The sequence below is a fragment of the Gasterosteus aculeatus genome, chromosome 2, assembly GCF_964276395.1.
Source record: "Gasterosteus aculeatus chromosome 2, fGasAcu3.hap1.1, whole genome shotgun sequence".
Lineage (NCBI taxonomy): Eukaryota > Metazoa > Chordata > Actinopteri > Perciformes > Gasterosteidae > Gasterosteus > Gasterosteus aculeatus.
In genome coordinates, this window is record NC_135689.1 from 22,446,788 (window position 1) to 22,461,302 (window position 14,515).

General features: G+C 44.6%; 54 non-coding genes and 3 pseudogenes across 54 annotated transcripts; all 57 read left to right on the plus strand.

The window, feature by feature from the left end:
* The first annotated feature begins 1,158 nt into the window (after positions 1-1,158).
* LOC144389808 (5S ribosomal RNA) lies at positions 1,159-1,277 on the plus strand. Its single transcript, XR_013453956.1, has one exon. It is a non-coding gene; the product is annotated as a 5S ribosomal RNA (ribosomal RNA).
* Positions 1,278-1,393: 116 nt separating this feature from the next.
* On the plus strand, positions 1,394-1,512 carry LOC144396742 (5S ribosomal RNA). Its single transcript, XR_013458888.1, has one exon. It is a non-coding gene; the product is annotated as a 5S ribosomal RNA (ribosomal RNA).
* A 117-nt stretch (positions 1,513-1,629) lies between these two features.
* LOC144396266 (5S ribosomal RNA) lies at positions 1,630-1,748 on the plus strand. Its single transcript, XR_013458412.1, has one exon. It is a non-coding gene; the product is annotated as a 5S ribosomal RNA (ribosomal RNA).
* A 116-nt stretch (positions 1,749-1,864) lies between these two features.
* LOC144397238 (5S ribosomal RNA) lies at positions 1,865-1,983 on the plus strand. Its single transcript, XR_013459383.1, has one exon. It is a non-coding gene; the product is annotated as a 5S ribosomal RNA (ribosomal RNA).
* A 117-nt stretch (positions 1,984-2,100) lies between these two features.
* On the plus strand, positions 2,101-2,219 carry LOC144396267 (5S ribosomal RNA). The gene has a single exon (XR_013458413.1). It is a non-coding gene; the product is annotated as a 5S ribosomal RNA (ribosomal RNA).
* Positions 2,220-2,335: 116 nt separating this feature from the next.
* Positions 2,336-2,454, plus strand: LOC144396753 (5S ribosomal RNA). The gene has a single exon (XR_013458899.1). It is a non-coding gene; the product is annotated as a 5S ribosomal RNA (ribosomal RNA).
* A 117-nt stretch (positions 2,455-2,571) lies between these two features.
* On the plus strand, positions 2,572-2,690 carry LOC144400878 (5S ribosomal RNA). Its single transcript, XR_013462813.1, has one exon. It is a non-coding gene; the product is annotated as a 5S ribosomal RNA (ribosomal RNA).
* A 117-nt stretch (positions 2,691-2,807) lies between these two features.
* Positions 2,808-2,926, plus strand: LOC144397994 (5S ribosomal RNA). The gene has a single exon (XR_013460141.1). It is a non-coding gene; the product is annotated as a 5S ribosomal RNA (ribosomal RNA).
* Positions 2,927-3,042: 116 nt separating this feature from the next.
* On the plus strand, positions 3,043-3,161 carry LOC144396268 (5S ribosomal RNA). The gene has a single exon (XR_013458414.1). It is a non-coding gene; the product is annotated as a 5S ribosomal RNA (ribosomal RNA).
* A 116-nt stretch (positions 3,162-3,277) lies between these two features.
* Positions 3,278-3,396, plus strand: LOC144399045 (5S ribosomal RNA). Its single transcript, XR_013461190.1, has one exon. It is a non-coding gene; the product is annotated as a 5S ribosomal RNA (ribosomal RNA).
* Positions 3,397-3,512: 116 nt separating this feature from the next.
* Positions 3,513-3,631, plus strand: LOC144401673 (5S ribosomal RNA). Its single transcript, XR_013463608.1, has one exon. It is a non-coding gene; the product is annotated as a 5S ribosomal RNA (ribosomal RNA).
* Positions 3,632-3,747: 116 nt separating this feature from the next.
* Positions 3,748-3,866, plus strand: LOC144398100 (5S ribosomal RNA). Its single transcript, XR_013460247.1, has one exon. It is a non-coding gene; the product is annotated as a 5S ribosomal RNA (ribosomal RNA).
* Positions 3,867-3,983: 117 nt separating this feature from the next.
* On the plus strand, positions 3,984-4,102 carry LOC144399214 (5S ribosomal RNA). Its single transcript, XR_013461359.1, has one exon. It is a non-coding gene; the product is annotated as a 5S ribosomal RNA (ribosomal RNA).
* Positions 4,103-4,218: 116 nt separating this feature from the next.
* On the plus strand, positions 4,219-4,337 carry LOC144396764 (5S ribosomal RNA). Its single transcript, XR_013458910.1, has one exon. It is a non-coding gene; the product is annotated as a 5S ribosomal RNA (ribosomal RNA).
* Positions 4,338-4,454: 117 nt separating this feature from the next.
* On the plus strand, positions 4,455-4,573 carry LOC144392140 (5S ribosomal RNA). The gene has a single exon (XR_013455532.1). It is a non-coding gene; the product is annotated as a 5S ribosomal RNA (ribosomal RNA).
* Positions 4,574-4,689: 116 nt separating this feature from the next.
* Positions 4,690-4,808, plus strand: LOC144396775 (5S ribosomal RNA). Its single transcript, XR_013458921.1, has one exon. It is a non-coding gene; the product is annotated as a 5S ribosomal RNA (ribosomal RNA).
* A 117-nt stretch (positions 4,809-4,925) lies between these two features.
* LOC144396269 (5S ribosomal RNA) lies at positions 4,926-5,044 on the plus strand. The gene has a single exon (XR_013458415.1). It is a non-coding gene; the product is annotated as a 5S ribosomal RNA (ribosomal RNA).
* A 116-nt stretch (positions 5,045-5,160) lies between these two features.
* Positions 5,161-5,279, plus strand: LOC144389815 (5S ribosomal RNA). The gene has a single exon (XR_013453957.1). It is a non-coding gene; the product is annotated as a 5S ribosomal RNA (ribosomal RNA).
* A 116-nt stretch (positions 5,280-5,395) lies between these two features.
* Positions 5,396-5,514, plus strand: LOC144396271 (5S ribosomal RNA). The gene has a single exon (XR_013458417.1). It is a non-coding gene; the product is annotated as a 5S ribosomal RNA (ribosomal RNA).
* Positions 5,515-5,630: 116 nt separating this feature from the next.
* Positions 5,631-5,749, plus strand: LOC144401674 (5S ribosomal RNA). The gene has a single exon (XR_013463609.1). It is a non-coding gene; the product is annotated as a 5S ribosomal RNA (ribosomal RNA).
* A 117-nt stretch (positions 5,750-5,866) lies between these two features.
* LOC144396272 (5S ribosomal RNA) lies at positions 5,867-5,985 on the plus strand. Its single transcript, XR_013458418.1, has one exon. It is a non-coding gene; the product is annotated as a 5S ribosomal RNA (ribosomal RNA).
* A 116-nt stretch (positions 5,986-6,101) lies between these two features.
* Positions 6,102-6,220, plus strand: LOC144396273 (5S ribosomal RNA). Its single transcript, XR_013458419.1, has one exon. It is a non-coding gene; the product is annotated as a 5S ribosomal RNA (ribosomal RNA).
* A 116-nt stretch (positions 6,221-6,336) lies between these two features.
* On the plus strand, positions 6,337-6,455 carry LOC144399274 (5S ribosomal RNA). The gene has a single exon (XR_013461419.1). It is a non-coding gene; the product is annotated as a 5S ribosomal RNA (ribosomal RNA).
* Positions 6,456-6,572: 117 nt separating this feature from the next.
* On the plus strand, positions 6,573-6,691 carry LOC144398952 (5S ribosomal RNA). Its single transcript, XR_013461099.1, has one exon. It is a non-coding gene; the product is annotated as a 5S ribosomal RNA (ribosomal RNA).
* Positions 6,692-6,807: 116 nt separating this feature from the next.
* Positions 6,808-6,926, plus strand: LOC144397113 (5S ribosomal RNA). Its single transcript, XR_013459258.1, has one exon. It is a non-coding gene; the product is annotated as a 5S ribosomal RNA (ribosomal RNA).
* Positions 6,927-7,042: 116 nt separating this feature from the next.
* LOC144401675 (5S ribosomal RNA) lies at positions 7,043-7,161 on the plus strand. Its single transcript, XR_013463610.1, has one exon. It is a non-coding gene; the product is annotated as a 5S ribosomal RNA (ribosomal RNA).
* Positions 7,162-7,278: 117 nt separating this feature from the next.
* On the plus strand, positions 7,279-7,397 carry LOC144399813 (5S ribosomal RNA; annotated as a pseudogene).
* Positions 7,398-7,514: 117 nt separating this feature from the next.
* LOC144396274 (5S ribosomal RNA) lies at positions 7,515-7,633 on the plus strand. Its single transcript, XR_013458420.1, has one exon. It is a non-coding gene; the product is annotated as a 5S ribosomal RNA (ribosomal RNA).
* Positions 7,634-7,749: 116 nt separating this feature from the next.
* LOC144396786 (5S ribosomal RNA) lies at positions 7,750-7,868 on the plus strand. Its single transcript, XR_013458932.1, has one exon. It is a non-coding gene; the product is annotated as a 5S ribosomal RNA (ribosomal RNA).
* A 117-nt stretch (positions 7,869-7,985) lies between these two features.
* LOC144396275 (5S ribosomal RNA) lies at positions 7,986-8,104 on the plus strand. The gene has a single exon (XR_013458421.1). It is a non-coding gene; the product is annotated as a 5S ribosomal RNA (ribosomal RNA).
* Positions 8,105-8,220: 116 nt separating this feature from the next.
* Positions 8,221-8,339, plus strand: LOC144396797 (5S ribosomal RNA). Its single transcript, XR_013458943.1, has one exon. It is a non-coding gene; the product is annotated as a 5S ribosomal RNA (ribosomal RNA).
* Positions 8,340-8,456: 117 nt separating this feature from the next.
* Positions 8,457-8,575, plus strand: LOC144392151 (5S ribosomal RNA). The gene has a single exon (XR_013455543.1). It is a non-coding gene; the product is annotated as a 5S ribosomal RNA (ribosomal RNA).
* Positions 8,576-8,691: 116 nt separating this feature from the next.
* On the plus strand, positions 8,692-8,810 carry LOC144396808 (5S ribosomal RNA). The gene has a single exon (XR_013458954.1). It is a non-coding gene; the product is annotated as a 5S ribosomal RNA (ribosomal RNA).
* A 117-nt stretch (positions 8,811-8,927) lies between these two features.
* On the plus strand, positions 8,928-9,046 carry LOC144396277 (5S ribosomal RNA). Its single transcript, XR_013458423.1, has one exon. It is a non-coding gene; the product is annotated as a 5S ribosomal RNA (ribosomal RNA).
* A 116-nt stretch (positions 9,047-9,162) lies between these two features.
* On the plus strand, positions 9,163-9,281 carry LOC144389826 (5S ribosomal RNA). The gene has a single exon (XR_013453958.1). It is a non-coding gene; the product is annotated as a 5S ribosomal RNA (ribosomal RNA).
* A 116-nt stretch (positions 9,282-9,397) lies between these two features.
* On the plus strand, positions 9,398-9,516 carry LOC144401676 (5S ribosomal RNA). Its single transcript, XR_013463611.1, has one exon. It is a non-coding gene; the product is annotated as a 5S ribosomal RNA (ribosomal RNA).
* A 117-nt stretch (positions 9,517-9,633) lies between these two features.
* Positions 9,634-9,752, plus strand: LOC144396278 (5S ribosomal RNA). Its single transcript, XR_013458424.1, has one exon. It is a non-coding gene; the product is annotated as a 5S ribosomal RNA (ribosomal RNA).
* Positions 9,753-9,868: 116 nt separating this feature from the next.
* On the plus strand, positions 9,869-9,987 carry LOC144399275 (5S ribosomal RNA). The gene has a single exon (XR_013461420.1). It is a non-coding gene; the product is annotated as a 5S ribosomal RNA (ribosomal RNA).
* Positions 9,988-10,104: 117 nt separating this feature from the next.
* On the plus strand, positions 10,105-10,223 carry LOC144398953 (5S ribosomal RNA). The gene has a single exon (XR_013461100.1). It is a non-coding gene; the product is annotated as a 5S ribosomal RNA (ribosomal RNA).
* A 116-nt stretch (positions 10,224-10,339) lies between these two features.
* LOC144397114 (5S ribosomal RNA) lies at positions 10,340-10,458 on the plus strand. Its single transcript, XR_013459259.1, has one exon. It is a non-coding gene; the product is annotated as a 5S ribosomal RNA (ribosomal RNA).
* A 116-nt stretch (positions 10,459-10,574) lies between these two features.
* Positions 10,575-10,693, plus strand: LOC144401677 (5S ribosomal RNA). Its single transcript, XR_013463612.1, has one exon. It is a non-coding gene; the product is annotated as a 5S ribosomal RNA (ribosomal RNA).
* A 117-nt stretch (positions 10,694-10,810) lies between these two features.
* On the plus strand, positions 10,811-10,929 carry LOC144399815 (5S ribosomal RNA; annotated as a pseudogene).
* A 117-nt stretch (positions 10,930-11,046) lies between these two features.
* Positions 11,047-11,165, plus strand: LOC144396279 (5S ribosomal RNA). Its single transcript, XR_013458425.1, has one exon. It is a non-coding gene; the product is annotated as a 5S ribosomal RNA (ribosomal RNA).
* Positions 11,166-11,281: 116 nt separating this feature from the next.
* LOC144389837 (5S ribosomal RNA) lies at positions 11,282-11,400 on the plus strand. The gene has a single exon (XR_013453959.1). It is a non-coding gene; the product is annotated as a 5S ribosomal RNA (ribosomal RNA).
* Positions 11,401-11,517: 117 nt separating this feature from the next.
* On the plus strand, positions 11,518-11,636 carry LOC144396280 (5S ribosomal RNA). Its single transcript, XR_013458426.1, has one exon. It is a non-coding gene; the product is annotated as a 5S ribosomal RNA (ribosomal RNA).
* Positions 11,637-11,752: 116 nt separating this feature from the next.
* On the plus strand, positions 11,753-11,871 carry LOC144397239 (5S ribosomal RNA). The gene has a single exon (XR_013459384.1). It is a non-coding gene; the product is annotated as a 5S ribosomal RNA (ribosomal RNA).
* Positions 11,872-11,988: 117 nt separating this feature from the next.
* LOC144399816 (5S ribosomal RNA) lies at positions 11,989-12,107 on the plus strand (annotated as a pseudogene).
* A 117-nt stretch (positions 12,108-12,224) lies between these two features.
* Positions 12,225-12,343, plus strand: LOC144396281 (5S ribosomal RNA). Its single transcript, XR_013458427.1, has one exon. It is a non-coding gene; the product is annotated as a 5S ribosomal RNA (ribosomal RNA).
* Positions 12,344-12,459: 116 nt separating this feature from the next.
* Positions 12,460-12,578, plus strand: LOC144396819 (5S ribosomal RNA). The gene has a single exon (XR_013458965.1). It is a non-coding gene; the product is annotated as a 5S ribosomal RNA (ribosomal RNA).
* Positions 12,579-12,695: 117 nt separating this feature from the next.
* Positions 12,696-12,814, plus strand: LOC144396282 (5S ribosomal RNA). Its single transcript, XR_013458428.1, has one exon. It is a non-coding gene; the product is annotated as a 5S ribosomal RNA (ribosomal RNA).
* Positions 12,815-12,930: 116 nt separating this feature from the next.
* Positions 12,931-13,049, plus strand: LOC144389858 (5S ribosomal RNA). The gene has a single exon (XR_013453961.1). It is a non-coding gene; the product is annotated as a 5S ribosomal RNA (ribosomal RNA).
* Positions 13,050-13,165: 116 nt separating this feature from the next.
* LOC144396831 (5S ribosomal RNA) lies at positions 13,166-13,284 on the plus strand. Its single transcript, XR_013458977.1, has one exon. It is a non-coding gene; the product is annotated as a 5S ribosomal RNA (ribosomal RNA).
* A 117-nt stretch (positions 13,285-13,401) lies between these two features.
* On the plus strand, positions 13,402-13,520 carry LOC144396283 (5S ribosomal RNA). The gene has a single exon (XR_013458429.1). It is a non-coding gene; the product is annotated as a 5S ribosomal RNA (ribosomal RNA).
* Positions 13,521-13,636: 116 nt separating this feature from the next.
* Positions 13,637-13,755, plus strand: LOC144389868 (5S ribosomal RNA). The gene has a single exon (XR_013453962.1). It is a non-coding gene; the product is annotated as a 5S ribosomal RNA (ribosomal RNA).
* A 116-nt stretch (positions 13,756-13,871) lies between these two features.
* LOC144401678 (5S ribosomal RNA) lies at positions 13,872-13,990 on the plus strand. Its single transcript, XR_013463613.1, has one exon. It is a non-coding gene; the product is annotated as a 5S ribosomal RNA (ribosomal RNA).
* A 117-nt stretch (positions 13,991-14,107) lies between these two features.
* LOC144396284 (5S ribosomal RNA) lies at positions 14,108-14,226 on the plus strand. The gene has a single exon (XR_013458430.1). It is a non-coding gene; the product is annotated as a 5S ribosomal RNA (ribosomal RNA).
* A 116-nt stretch (positions 14,227-14,342) lies between these two features.
* Positions 14,343-14,461, plus strand: LOC144396285 (5S ribosomal RNA). The gene has a single exon (XR_013458431.1). It is a non-coding gene; the product is annotated as a 5S ribosomal RNA (ribosomal RNA).
* The last annotated feature ends 54 nt before the right edge of the window (positions 14,462-14,515 follow it).

Consider the following 14,515-nt stretch of genomic DNA (forward strand, 5'->3'; position numbering starts at 1 on the left):
GATTTGGAGGCATTGACCCCCAATCATTTGTTGCTGCTGAAAACATCCCCATCTCTACCACCAGGGGAGTTTCAGAAGGACGACCTCTACACTCGCCGCCGCTGGAAGCAAGTCCAGTACATGTCCGATCTGTTCTGGAAGCGATGGGTCCAGGAGTACTTGACGCAGCTCCAGGAACGCCAGAAGTGGACTGGCGTGAAACGCAACTTCGTGATTGGAGATATAGTGCTCATAGTGGACGAAACAGCACCTCGTAATTCCTGGGTCATGGGAAAAGTAATTCAAACCTTTCCAGACAGAAAAGGACTAGTACGAAGGCTACTTATCAAGACTAAGACCAATTGTTTAGATAGGCCAATAACCAAAGTCTGTTTGCTACTGGAAGCAGACGTCTGAAGAGACAATTACTTTTGACTGACTTACTACTCACATGACAAAGGTGGTGGTAAAGATCACCTTGACAGGCTAAGTGCTTGAACCTCTGGCCTAGACTAGACTCGTTCGTGAAAGAAGATGACTACACCCCCTTATTGGAATATTAATCATGGACAATTGTTTGATGTATGTTTTATGGTGTCTTTTTTGTAATTACTACAGTGTTATAATTAGGGGCTGGGATGTAGCGGCCGAACGCCACTTCCTGTGTGTGAGTGTTGGTACTTTATTTTGAAATGTAATTAGCAGCAGAATCACGTGGGCAGGGGTGCAGTGGTTTATGAATGAGTGTAGGCACCCTGGCAGAGGGATGGTTGTATGGACATGGGGGTGAGTCGGGAGACGATACTTTTTGTTGACCGTATCCTACAGCGCACTTTATTGCATCGGCGCACATCGTGTATCGCTTCGCCCGCTTGGATGTGTTTTTAACTTAATAAAAAACAATGAACTTCATAGGAGGAATCAGCGTCTGTTTGGAACGAGTCCACAGCAATCTCCCGTACTTAGCCTCACGTGACTCTACCGGATTGCAGTCACCACACAGAGTAGGGCCTGGTTAGTACTTGGATGGAAGACCGCCTGGGAATCCCAGGTGCTGTAAGCTTTTTCATTTCGATCTGTAAAAGACACAGAGAAGGCCTTAGAAAGTGACTCCATTTCATTGTCAAAACTACAAAACCTTTGACACATTTTAAAAGATTAGGAAGAGGACATACAGTTGCTTACGGCCATACCTCTCTGGCTCCGCCTGATCTCGTCAGATCTCAGAAGCTAAGCAGAGTAGGGCCTGGTTAGTACTTGGATGGAAGACCGCCTGGGAATCCCAGGTGCTGTAAGCTTTTTCATTTCGATCTGTAAAAGACACAGAGAAGGCCTTAGAAAGTGACTCCATTTCATTGTCAAAACTACAAAACCTTTGACACATTTTAAAATATTAGGAAGAGGACATACAGTTGCTTACGGCCATACCTCTCTGGCTCCGCCTGATCTCGTCAGATCTCAGAAGCTAAGCAGAGTAGGGCCTGGTTAGTACTTGGATGGAAGACCGCCTGGGAATCCCAGGTGCCGTAAGCTTTTTCATTTCTCTCTCTGGAAGAAATCGAGAAGGCATTAGAAAGTGACTCCTTTTTCATTATCAAAACTCCAAAACCTTTGACACATTTTAAAAGATTAGGAAGAGGACATACAGTTGCTTACGGCCATACCTCTCTGGCTCCGCCTGATCTCGTCTGATCTCAGAAGCTAAGCAGAGTAGGGCCTGGTTAGTACTTGGATGGAAGACCGCCTGGGAATCCCAGGTGCTGTAAGCTTTTTCATTTCGATCTGTAAAAGACACAGAGAAGGCCTTAGAAAGTGACTCCATTTCATTGTCAAAACTACAAAACCTTTGACACATTTTAAAAGATTAGGAAGAGGACATACAGTTGCTTACGGCCATACCTCTCTTGCTCCGCCTGATCTCGTCTGATCTCAGAAGCTAAGCAGAGTAGGGCCTGGTTAGTACTTGGATGGAAGACCGCCTGGGAATCCCAGGTGCCGTAAGCTTTTTCATTTCTCTCTCTGGAAGAAATCGAGAAGGCATTAGAAAGTGACTCCTTTTTCATTATCAAAACTCCAAAACCTTTGACACATTTTAAAAGATTAGGAAGAGGACATACAGTTGCTTACGGCCATACCTCTCTGGCTCCGCCTGATCTCGTCTGATCTCAGAAGCTAAGCAGAGTAGGGCCTGGTTAGTACTTGGATGGAAGACCGCCTGGGAATCCCAGGTGCTGTAAGCTTTTTCATTTCGATCTGTAAAAGACACAGAGAAGGCCTTAGAAAGTGACTCCATTTCATTGTCAAAACTACAAAACCTTTGACACATTTTAAAAGATTAGGAAGAGGACATACAGTTGCTTACGGCCATACCTCTCTGGCTCCGCCTGATCTCGTCAGATCTCAGAAGCTAAGCAGAGTAGGGCCTGGTTAGTACTTGGATGGAAGACCGCCTGGGAATCCCAGGTGCCGTAAGCTTTTTCATTTCTCTCTCTGGAAGAAATCGAGAAGGCATTAGAAAGTGACTCCTTTTTCATTATCTAAACTCCAAAACCTTTGACACATTTTAAAATATTAGGAAGAGGACATACAGTTGCTTACGGCCATACCTCTCTGGCTTCGCCTGATCTCGTCTGATCTCAGAAGCTAAGCAGAGTAGGGCCTGGTTAGTACTTGGATGGAAGACCGCCTGGGAATCCCAGGTGCCGTAAGCTTTTTCATTTCTCTCTCTGGAAGAAATCGAGAAGGCATTAGAAAGTGACTCCTTTTTCATTATCAAAACTCCAAAACCTTAGACACATTTTAAAAGATTAGGAAGAGGACATACAGTTGCTTACGGCCATACCTCTCTGGCTCTGCCTGATCTCGTCTGATCTCAGAAGCTAAGCAGAGTAGGGCCTGGTTAGTACTTGGATGGAAGACCGCCTGGGAATCCCAGGTGCTGTAAGCTTTTTCATTTCGATCTGTAAAAGACACAGAGAAGGCCTTAGAAAGTGACTCCATTTCTTTGTCAAAACTACAAAACCTTTGACACATTTTAAAAGATTAGGAAGAGGACATACAGTTGCTTACGGCCATACCTCTCTGGCTCCGCCTGATCTCGTCTGATCTCAGAAGCTAAGCAGAGTAGGGCCTGGTTAGTACTTGGATGGAAGACCGCCTGGGAATCCCAGGTGCTGTAAGCTTTTTTATTTCGATCTGTAAAAGACACAAAGAAGAACTTAGAAAGTGACTCCATTTCATTGTCAAAACTACAAAACCTTTGACACATTTTAAAAGATTAGGAAGAGGACATACAGTTGCTTACGGCCATACCTCTCTGGCTCCGCCTGATCTCGTCAGATCTCAGAAGCTAAGCAGAGTAGGGCCTGGTTAGTAATTGGATGGAAGACCGCCTGGGAATCCCAGGTGCTGTAAGCTTTTTCATTTCGATCTGTAAAAGACACAGAGAAGGCCTTAGAAAGTGACTCCATTTAATTGTCAAAACTACAAAACCTTTGACACATTTTAAAAGATTAGGTAGAGGACATACAGTTGCTTACGGCCATACCTCTCTGGCTCCGCCTGATCTCGTCTGATCTCAGAAGCTAAGCAGAGTAGGGCCTGGTTAGTACTTGGATGGAAGACCGCCTGGGAATCCCAGGTGCCGTAAGCTTTTTCATTTCTATCTGTAAAAGACACAGAGAAGGCCTTAGAAAGTGACTCCATTTAATTGTCAAAACTACAAAACCTTTGACACATTTTAAAAGATTAGGTAGAGGACATACAGTTGCTTACGGCCATACCTCTCTGGCTCCGCCTGATCTCGTCTGATCTCAGAAGCTAAGCAGAGTAGGGCCTGGTTAGTACTTGGATGGAAGCCCGCCTGGGAATCCCAGGTGCCGTAAGCTTTTTCATTTCTCTCTCTGGAAGAAATCGAGAAGGCATTAGAAAGTGACTCCTTTTTCATTATCAAAACTCCAAAACCTTTGACACATTTTAAAAGATTAGGAAGAGGACATACAGTTGCTTACGGCCATACCTCTCTGGCTCGGCCTGATCTCGTCTGATCTCAGAAGCTAAGCAGAGTAGGGCCTGGTTAGTACTTGGATGGAAGACCGCCTGGGAATCCCAGGTGCTGTAAGCTTTTTCATTTCGATCTGTAAAAGACACAGAGAAGGCCTTAGAAAGTGACTCCATTTCATTGTCAAAACTACAAAACCTTTGACACATTTTAAAAGATTAGGAAGAGGACATACAGTTGCTTACGGCCATACCTCTCTGGCTCCGCCTGATCTCGTCAGATCTCAGAAGCTAAGCAGAGTAGGGCCTGGTTAGTACTTGGATGGAAGACCGCCTGGGAATCCCAGGTGCCGTAAGCTTTTTCATTTCTCTCTCTGGAAGAAATCGAGAAGGCATTAGAAAGTGACTCCTTTTTCATTATCTAAACTCCAAAACCTTTGACACATTTTAAAATATTAGGAAGAGGACATACAGTTGCTTACGGCCATACCTCTCTGGCTTCGCCTGATCTCGTCTGATCTCAGAAGCTAAGCAGAGTAGGGCCTGGTTAGTACTTGGATGGAAGACCGCCTGGGAATCCCAGGTGCTGTAAGCTTTTTAATTTCGATCTGTAAAAGACACAGAGAAGGCCTTAGAAAGTGACTCCATTTAATTGTCAAAACTACAAAACCTTTGACACATTTTAAAAGATTAGGTAGAGGACATACAGTTGCTTACGGCCATACCTCTCTGGCTCCGCCTGATCTCGTCAGATCTCAGAAGCTAAGCAGAGTAGGGCCTGGTTAGTACTTGGATGGAAGACCGCCTGGGAATCCCAGGTGCCGTAAGCTTTTTCATTTCTCTCTCTGGAAGAAATCGAGAAGGCATTAGAAAGTGACTCCTTTTTCATTATCAAAACTCCAAAACCTTTGACACATTTTAAAAGATTAGGAAGAGGACATACAGTTGCTTACGGCCATACCTCTCTGGCTCCGCCTGATCTCGTCTGATCTCAGAAGCTAAGCAGAGTAGGGCCTGGTTAGTACTTGGATGGAAGACCGCCTGGGAATCCCAGGTGCTGTAAGCTTTTTTATTTCGATCTGTAAAAGACACAGAGAAGAACTTAGAAAGTGACTCCATTTCATTGTCAAAACTCCAAAACCTTTGACACATTTTAAAAGATTAGGTAGAGGACATACAGTTGCTTACGGCCATACCTCTCTGGCTCCGCCTGATCTCGTCAGATCTCAGAAGCTAAGCAGAGTAGGGCCTGGTTAGTACTTGGATGGAAGACCGCCTGGGAATCCCAGGTGCTGTAAGCTTTTTCATTTCGATCTGTAAAAGACACAGAGAAGGCCTTAGAAAGTGACTCCATTTAATTGTCAAAACTACAAAACCTTTGACACATTTTAAAAGATTAGGTAGAGGACATACAGTTGCTTACGGCCATACCTCTCTGGCTCCGCCTGATCTCGTCTGATCTCAGAAGCTAAGCAGAGTAGGGCCTGGTTAGTACTTGGATGGAAGACCGCCTGGGAATCCCAGGTGCTGTAAGCTTTTTCATTTCGATCTGTAAAAGACACAGAGAAGGCCTTAGAAAGTGACTCCATTTAATTGTCAAAACTACAAAACCTTTGACACATTTTAAAAGATTAGGTAGAGGACATACAGTTGCTTACGGCCATACCTCTCTGGCTCCGCCTGATCTCGTCTGATCTCAGAAGCTAAGCAGAGTAGGGCCTGGTTAGTACTTGGATGGAAGACCGCCTGGGAATCCCAGGTGCCGTAAGCTTTTTCATTTCTCTCTCTGGAAGAAATCGAGAAGGCATTAGAAAGTGACTCCTTTTTCATTATCAAAACTCCAAAACCTTTGACACATTTTAAAAGATTAGGAAGAGGACATACAGTTGCTTACGGCCATACCTCTCTGGCTCCGCCTGATCTCGTCTGATCTCAGAAGCTAAGCAGAGTAGGGCCTGGTTAGTACTTGGATGGAAGACCGCCTGGGAATCCCAGGTGCTGTAAGCTTTTTCATTTCGATCTGTAAAAGACACAGAGAAGGCCTTAGAAAGTGACTCCATTTCATTGTCAAAACTCCCAAACCTTTGACACATTTTAAAAGATTAGGAAGAGGACACACAGTTGCTTACGGCCATACCTCTCTGGCTCCGCCTGATCTCGTCTGATCTCAGAAGCTAAGCAGAGTAGGGCCTGGTTAGTACTTGGATGGAAGACCGCCTGGGAATCCCAGGTGCTGTAAGCTTTTTCATTTCGATCTGTAAAAGACACAGAGAAGGCCTTAGAAAGTGACTCCATTTCATTGTCAAAACTACAAAACCTTTGGAACATTTTAAAAGATTAGGAAGAGGACATACAGTTGCTTACGGCCATACCTCTCTGGCTCCGCCTGATCTCGTCAGATCTAAGAAGCTAAGCAGAGTAGGGCCTGGTTAGTACTTGGATGGAAGACCGCCTGGGAATCCCAGGTGCCGTAAGCTTTTTCATTTCTCTCTCTGGAAGAAATCGAGAAGGCATTAGAAAGTGACTCCTTTTTCATTATCTAAACTCCAAAACCTTTGACACATTTTAAAATATTAGGAAGAGGACATACAGTTGCTTACGGCCATACCTCTCTGGCTTCGCCTGATCTCGTCTGATCTCAGAAGCTAAGCAGAGAAGGGCCTGGTTAGTACTTGGATGGAAGGCCGCCTGGGAATCCCAGGTGCTGTAAGCTTTTTCATTTCGATCTGTAAAAGACACAGAGAAGGCCTTAGAAAGTGACTCCATTTAATTGTCAAAACTACAAAACCTTTGACACATTTTAAAAGATTAGGTAGAGGACATACAGTTGCTTACGGCCATACCTCTCTGGCTCCGCCTGATCTCGTCAGATCTCAGAAGCTAAGCAGAGTAGGGCCTGGTTAGTACTTGGATGGAAGACCGCCTGGGAATCCCAGGTGCCGTAATCTTTTTCATTTCTATCTGTAAAAGACACAGAGAAGGCCTTAGAAAGTGACTCCATTTCATTGTCAAAACTACAAAACCTTTGACACATTTTAAAAGATTAGGTAGAGGACATACAGTTGCTTACGGCCATACCTCTCTGGCTCCGCCTGATCTCGTCTGATCTCAGAAGCTAAGCAGAGTAGGGCCTGGTTAGTACTTGGATGGAAGACCGCCTGGGAATCCCAGGTGCCGTAAGCTTTTTCATTTCTCTCTCTGGAAGAAATCGAGAAGGCATTAGAAAGTGACTCCTTTTTCATTATCAAAACTCCAAAACCTTTGACACATTTTAAAAGATTAGGAAGAGGACATACAGTTGCTTACGGCCATACCTCTCTGGCTCGGCCTGATCTCGTCTGATCTCAGAAGCTAAGCAGAGTAGGGCCTGGTTAGTACTTGGATGAAAGACCGCCTGCGAATCCCAGGTGCTGTAAGCTTTTTCATTTCGATCTGTAAAAGACACAGAGAAGGCCTTAGAAAGTGACTCCTTTTTCATTATCAAAACTCCAAAACCTTTGACACATTTTAAAAGATTAGGTAGAGGACATACAGTTGCTTACGGCCATACCTCTCTGGCTCCGCCTGATCTCGTCTGATCTCAGAAGCTAAGCAGAGTAGGGCCTGGTTAGTACTTGGATGGAAGACCGCCTGGGAATCCCAGGTGCTGTAAGCTTTTTCATTTCGATCTGTAAAAGACACAGAGAAGGCCTTAGAAAGTGACTCCATTTCATTGTCAAAACTACAAAACCTTTGACACATTTTAAAAGATTAGGAAGAGGACATACAGTTGCTTACGGCCATACCTCTCTGGCTCCGCCTGATCTCGTCAGATCTCAGAAGCTAAGCAGAGTAGGGCCTGGTTAGTACTTGGATGGAAGACCGCCTGGGAATCCCAGGTGCCGTAAGCTTTTTCATTTCTCTCTCTGGAAGAAATCGAGAAGGCATTAGAAAGTGACTCCTTTTTCATTATCAAAACTCCAAAACCTTTGACACATTTTAAAAGATTAGGAAGAGGACATACAGTTGCTTACGGCCATACCTCTCTGGCTCCGCCTGATCTCGTCTGATCTCAGAAGCTAAGCAGAGTAGGGCCTGGTTAGTACTTGGATGGAAGACCGCCTGGGAATCCCAGGTGCTGTAAGCTTTTTCATTTCGATCTGTAAAAGACACAGAGAAGGCCTTAGAAAGTGACTCCATTTCATTGTCAAAACTACAAAACCTTTGACACATTTTAAAAGATTAGGAAGAGGACATACAGTTGCTTACGGCCATACCTCTCTGGCTCCGCCTGATCTCGTCAGATCTCAGAAGCTAAGCAGAGTAGGGCCTGGTTAGTACTTGGATGGAAGACCGCCTGGGAATCCCAGGTGCCGTAAGCTTTTTCATTTCTCTCTCTGGAAGAAATCGAGAAGGCATTAGAAAGTGACTCCTTTTTCATTATCTAAACTCCAAAACCTTTGACACATTTTAAAATATTAGGAAGAGGACATACAGTTGCTTACGGCCATACCTCTCTGGCTTCGCCTGATCTCGTCTGATCTCAGAAGCTAAGCAGAGTAGGGCCTGGTTAGTACTTGGATGGAAGACCGCCTGGGAATCCCAGGTGCTGTAAGCTTTTTAATTTCGATCTGTAAAAGACACAGAGAAGGCCTTAGAAAGTGACTCCATTTAATTGTCAAAACTACAAAACCTTTGACACATTTTAAAAGATTAGGTAGAGGACATACAGTTGCTTACGGCCATACCTCTCTGGCTCCGCCTGATCTCGTCAGATCTCAGAAGCTAAGCAGAGTAGGGCCTGGTTAGTACTTGGATGGAAGACCGCCTGGGAATCCCAGGTGCCGTAAGCTTTTTCATTTCTCTCTCTGGAAGAAATCGAGAAGGCATTAGAAAGTGACTCCTTTTTCATTATCAAAACTCCAAAACCTTTGACACATTTTAAAAGATTAGGAAGAGGACATACAGTTGCTTACGGCCATACCTCTCTGGCTCCGCCTGATCTCGTCTGATCTCAGAAGCTAAGCAGAGTAGGGCCTGGTTAGTACTTGGATGGAAGACCGCCTGGGAATCCCAGGTGCTGTAAGCTTTTTTATTTCGATCTGTAAAAGACACAGAGAAGAACTTAGAAAGTGACTCCATTTCATTGTCAAAACTACAAAACCTTTGACACATTTTAAAAGATTAGGTAGAGGACATACAGTTGCTTACGGCCATACCTCTCTGGCTCCGCCTGATCTCGTCAGATCTCAGAAGCTAAGCAGAGTAGGGCCTGGTTAGTACTTGGATGGAAGACCGCCTGGGAATCCCAGGTGCTGTAAGCTTTTTCATTTCGATCTGTAAAAGACACAGAGAAGGCCTTAGAAAGTGACTCCATTTAATTGTCAAAACTACAAAACCTTTGACACATTTTAAAAGATTAGGTAGAGGACATACAGTTGCTTACGGCCATACCTCTCTGGCTCCGCCTGATCTCGTCTGATCTCAGAAGCTAAGCAGAGTAGGGCCTGGTTAGTACTTGGATGGAAGACCGCCTGGGAATCCCAGGTGCCGTAAGCTTTTTCATTTCTCTCTCTGGAAGAAATCGAGAAGGCATTAGAAAGTGACTCCTTTTTCATTATCAAAACTCCAAAACCTTTGACACATTTTAAAAGATTAGGAAGAGGACATACAGTTGCTTACGGCCATACCTCTCTGGCTCCGCCTGATCTCGTCTGATCTCAGAAGCTAAGCAGAGTAGGGCCTGGTTAGTACTTGGATGGAAGACCGCCTGGGAATCCCAGGTGCTGTAAGCTTTTTCATTTCGATCTGTAAAAGACACAGAGAAGGCCTTAGAAAGTGACTCCATTTCATTGTCAAAACTACAAAACCTTTGGAACATTTTAAAAGATTAGGAAGAGGACATACAGTTGCTTACGGCCATACCTCTCTGGCTCCGCCTGATCTCGTCAGATCTAAGAAGCTAAGCAGAGTAGGGCCTGGTTAGTACTTGGATGGAAGACCGCCTGGGAATCCCAGGTGCCGTAAGCTTTTTCATTTCTCTCTCTGGAAGAAATCGAGAAGGCATTAGAAAGTGACTCCTTTTTCATTATCTAAACTCCAAAACCTTTGACACATTTTAAAATATTAGGAAGAGGACATACAGTTGCTTACGGCCATACCTCTCTGGCTTCGCCTGATCTCGTCTGATCTCAGAAGCTAAGCAGAGAAGGGCCTGGTTAGTACTTGGATGGAAGGCCGCCTGGGAATCCCAGGTGCTGTAAGCTTTTTCATTTCGATCTGTAAAAGACACAGAGAAGGCCTTAGAAAGTGACTCCATTTAATTGTCAAAACTACAAAACCTTTGACACATTTTAAAAGATTAGGTAGAGGACATACAGTTGCTTACGGCCATACCTCTCTGGCTCCGCCTGATCTCGTCAGATCTCAGAAGCTAAGCAGAGTAGGGCCTGGTTAGTACTTGGATGGAAGACCGCCTGGGAATCCCAGGTGCCGTAATCTTTTTCATTTCTATCTGTAAAAGACACAGAGAAGGCCTTAGAAAGTGACTCCATTTCATTGTCAAAACTACAAAACCTTTGACACATTTTAAAAGATTAGGTAGAGGACATACAGTTGCTTACGGCCATACCTCTCTGGCTCCGCCTGATCTCGTCTGATCTCAGAAGCTAAGCAGAGTAGGGCCTGGTTAGTACTTGGATGGAAGACCGCCTGGGAATCCCAGGTGCCGTAAGCTTTTTCATTTCTCTCTCTGGAAGAAATCGAGAAGGCATTAGAAAGTGACTCCTTTTTCATTATCAAAACTCCAAAACCTTTGACACATTTTAAAAGATTAGGAAGAGGACATACAGTTGCTTACGGCCATACCTCTCTGGCTCGGCCTGATCTCGTCTGATCTCAGAAGCTAAGCAGAGTAGGGCCTGGTTAGTACTTGGATGAAAGACCGCCTGCGAATCCCAGGTGCTGTAAGCTTTTTCATTTCGATCTGTAAAAGACACAGAGAAGGCCTTAGAAAGTGACTCCTTTTTCATTATCAAAACTCCAAAACCTTTGACACATTTTAAAAGATTAGGTAGAGGACATACAGTTGCTTACGGCCATACCTCTCTGGCTCCGCCTGATCTCGTCTGATCTCAGAAGCTAAGCAGAGTAGGGCCTGGTTAGTACTTGGATGGAAGACCGCCTGGGAATCCCAGGTGCTGTAAGCTTTTTCATTTCGATCTGTAAAAGACACAGAGAAGGCCTTAGAAAGTGACTCCATTTCATTGTCAAAACTACAAAACCTTTGACACATTTTAAAAGATTAGGAAGAGGACATACAGTTGCTTACGGCCATACCTCTCTGGCTCCGCCTGATCTCGTCAGATCTCAGAAGCTAAGCAGAGTAGGGCCTGGTTAGTACTTGGATGGAAGACCGCCTGGGAATCCCAGGTGCTGTAAGCTTTTTCATTTCTCTCTCTGGAAGAAATCGAGAAGGCATTAGAAAGTGACTCCTTTTTCATTATCAAAACTCCAAAACCTTTGACACATTTTAAAAGATTAGGAAGAGGACATACAGTTGCTTACGGCCATACCTCTCTGGCTCCGCCTGATCTCGTCTGATCTCAGAAGCTAAGCAGAGTAGGGCCTGGTTAGTACTTGGATGGAAGACCGCCTGGGAATCCCAGGTGCTGTAAGCTTTTTCATTTCGATCTGTAAAAGACACAGAGAAGGCCTTAGAAAGTGACTCCATTTCATTGTCAAAACTACAAAACCTTTGACACATTTTAAAAGATTAGGAAGAGGACATACAGTTGCTTACGGCCATACCTCTCTTGCTCCGCCTGATCTCGTCTGATCTCAGAAGCTAAGCAGAGTAGGGCCTGGTTAGTACTTGGATGGAAGACCGCCTGGGAATCCCAGGTGCCGTAAGCTTTTTCATTTCTCTCTCTGGAAGAAATCGAGAAGGCATTAGAAAGTGACTCCTTTTTCATTATCAAAACTCCAAAACCTTTGACACATTTTAAAAGATTAGGAAGAGGACATACAGTTGCTTACGGCCATACCTCTCTGGCTCGGCCTGATCTCGTCTGATCTCAGAAGCTAAGCAGAGTAGGGCCTGGTTAGTACTTGGATGAAAGACCGCCTGCGAATCCCAGGTGCTGTAAGCTTTTTCATTTCGATCTGTAAAAGACACAGAGAAGGCCTTAGAAAGTGACTCCTTTTTCATTATCAAAACTCCAAAACCTTTGACACATTTTAAAAGATTAGGTAGAGGACATACAGTTGCTTACGGCCATACCTCTCTGGCTCCGCCTGATCTCGTCTGATCTCAGAAGCTAAGCAGAGTAGGGCCTGGTTAGTACTTGGATGGAAGACCGCCTGGGAATCCCAGGTGCTGTAAGCTTTTTCATTTCGATCTGTAAAAGACACAGAGAAGGCCTTAGAAAGTGACTCCATTTCATTGTCAAAACTACAAAACCTTTGACACATTTTAAAAGATTAGGAAGAGGACATACAGTTGCTTACGGCCATACCTCTCTGGCTCCGCCTGATCTCGTCAGATCTCAGAAGCTAAGCAGAGTAGGGCCTGGTTAGTACTTGGATGGAAGACCGCCTGGGAATCCCAGGTGCCGTAAGCTTTTTCATTTCTCTCTCTGGAAGAAATCGAGAAGGCATTAGAAAGTGACTCCTTTTTCATTATCAAAACTCCAAAACCTTTGACACATTTTAAAAGATTAGGAAGAGGACATACAGTTGCTTACGGCCATACCTCTCTGGCTCCGCCTGATCTCGTCTGATCTCAGAAGCTAAGCAGAGTAGGGCCTGGTTAGTACTTGGATGGAAGACCGCCTGGGAATCCCAGGTGCTGTAAGCTTTTTCATTTCGATCTGTAAAAGACACAGAGAAGGCCTTAGAAAGTGACTCCATTTCATTGTCAAAACTACAAAACCTTTGACACATTTTAAAAGATTAGGAAGAGGACATACAGTTGCTTACGGCCATACCTCTCTGGCTCCGCCTGATCTCGTCAGATCTCAGAAGCTAAGCAGAGTAGGGCCTGGTTAGTACTTGGATGGAAGACCGCCTGGGAATCCCAGGTGCTGTAAGCTTTTTAATTTCGATCTGTAAAAGACACAGAGAAGGCCTTAGAAAGTGACTCCATTTAATTGTCAAAACTACAAAACCTTTGACACATTTTAAAAGATTAGGTAGAGGACATACAGTTGCTTACGGCCATACCTCTCTGGCTCCGCCTGATCTCGTCAGATCTCAGAAGCTAAGCAGAGTAGGGCCTGGTTAGTACTTGGATGGAAGACCGCCTGGGAATCCCAGGTGCCGTAAGCTTTTTCATTTCTCTCTCTGGAAGAAATCGAGAAGGCATTAGAAAGTGACTCCTTTTTCATTATCAAAACTCCAAAACCTTTGACACATTTTAAAAGATTAGGAAGAGGACATACAGTTGCTTACGGCCATACCTCTCTGGCTCCGCCTGATCTCGTCTGATCTCAGAAGCTAAGCAGAGTAGGGCCTGGTTAGTACTTGGATGGAAGACCGCCTGGGAATCCCAGGTGCTGTAAGCTTTTTTATTTCGATCTGTAAAAGACACAGAGAAGAACTTAGAAAGTGACTCCATTTCATTGTCAAAACTACAAAACCTTTGACACATTTTAAAAGATTAGGTAGAGGACATACAGTTGCTTACGGCCATACCTCTCTGGCTCCGCCTGATCTCGTCAGATCTCAGAAGCTAAGCAGAGTAGGGCCTGGTTAGTACTTGGATGGAAGACCGCCTGGGAATCCCAGGTGCTGTAAGCTTTTTCATTTCGATCTGTAAAAGACACAGAGAAGGCCTTAGAAAGTGACTCCATTTAATTGTCAAAACTACAAAACCTTTGACACATTTTAAAAGATTAGGTAGAGGACATACAGTTGCTTACGGCCATACCTCTCTGGCTCCGCCTGATCTCGTCTGATCTCAGAAGCTAAGCAGAGTAGGGCCTGGTTAGTACTTGGATGGAAGACCGCCTGGGAATCCCAGGTGCCGTAAGCTTTTTCATTTCTCTCTCTGGAAGAAATCGAGAAGGCATTAGAAAGTGACTCCTTTTTCATTATCAAAACTCCAAAACCTTTGACACATTTTAAAAGATTAGGAAGAGGACATACAGTTGCTTACGGCCATACCTCTCTGGCTCCGCCTGATCTCGTCTGATCTCAGAAGCTAAGCAGAGTAGGGCCTGGTTAGTACTTGGATGGAAGACCGCCTGGGAATCCCAGGTGCTGTAAGCTTTTTCATTTCGATCTGTAAAAGACACAGAGAAGGCCTTAGAAAGTGACTCCATTTCATTGTCAAAACTCCCAAACCTTTGACACATTTTAAAAGATTAGGAAGAGGACACACAGTTGCTTACGGCCATACCTCTCTGGCTCCGCCTGATCTCGTCTGATCTCAGAAGCTAAGCAGAGTAGGGCCTGGTTAGTACTTGGATGGAAGACCGCCTGGGAATCCCAGGTGCTGTAAGCTTTTTCATTTCGATCTGTAAAAGACACAGAGAAGGCCTTAGAAAGTGACTCCATT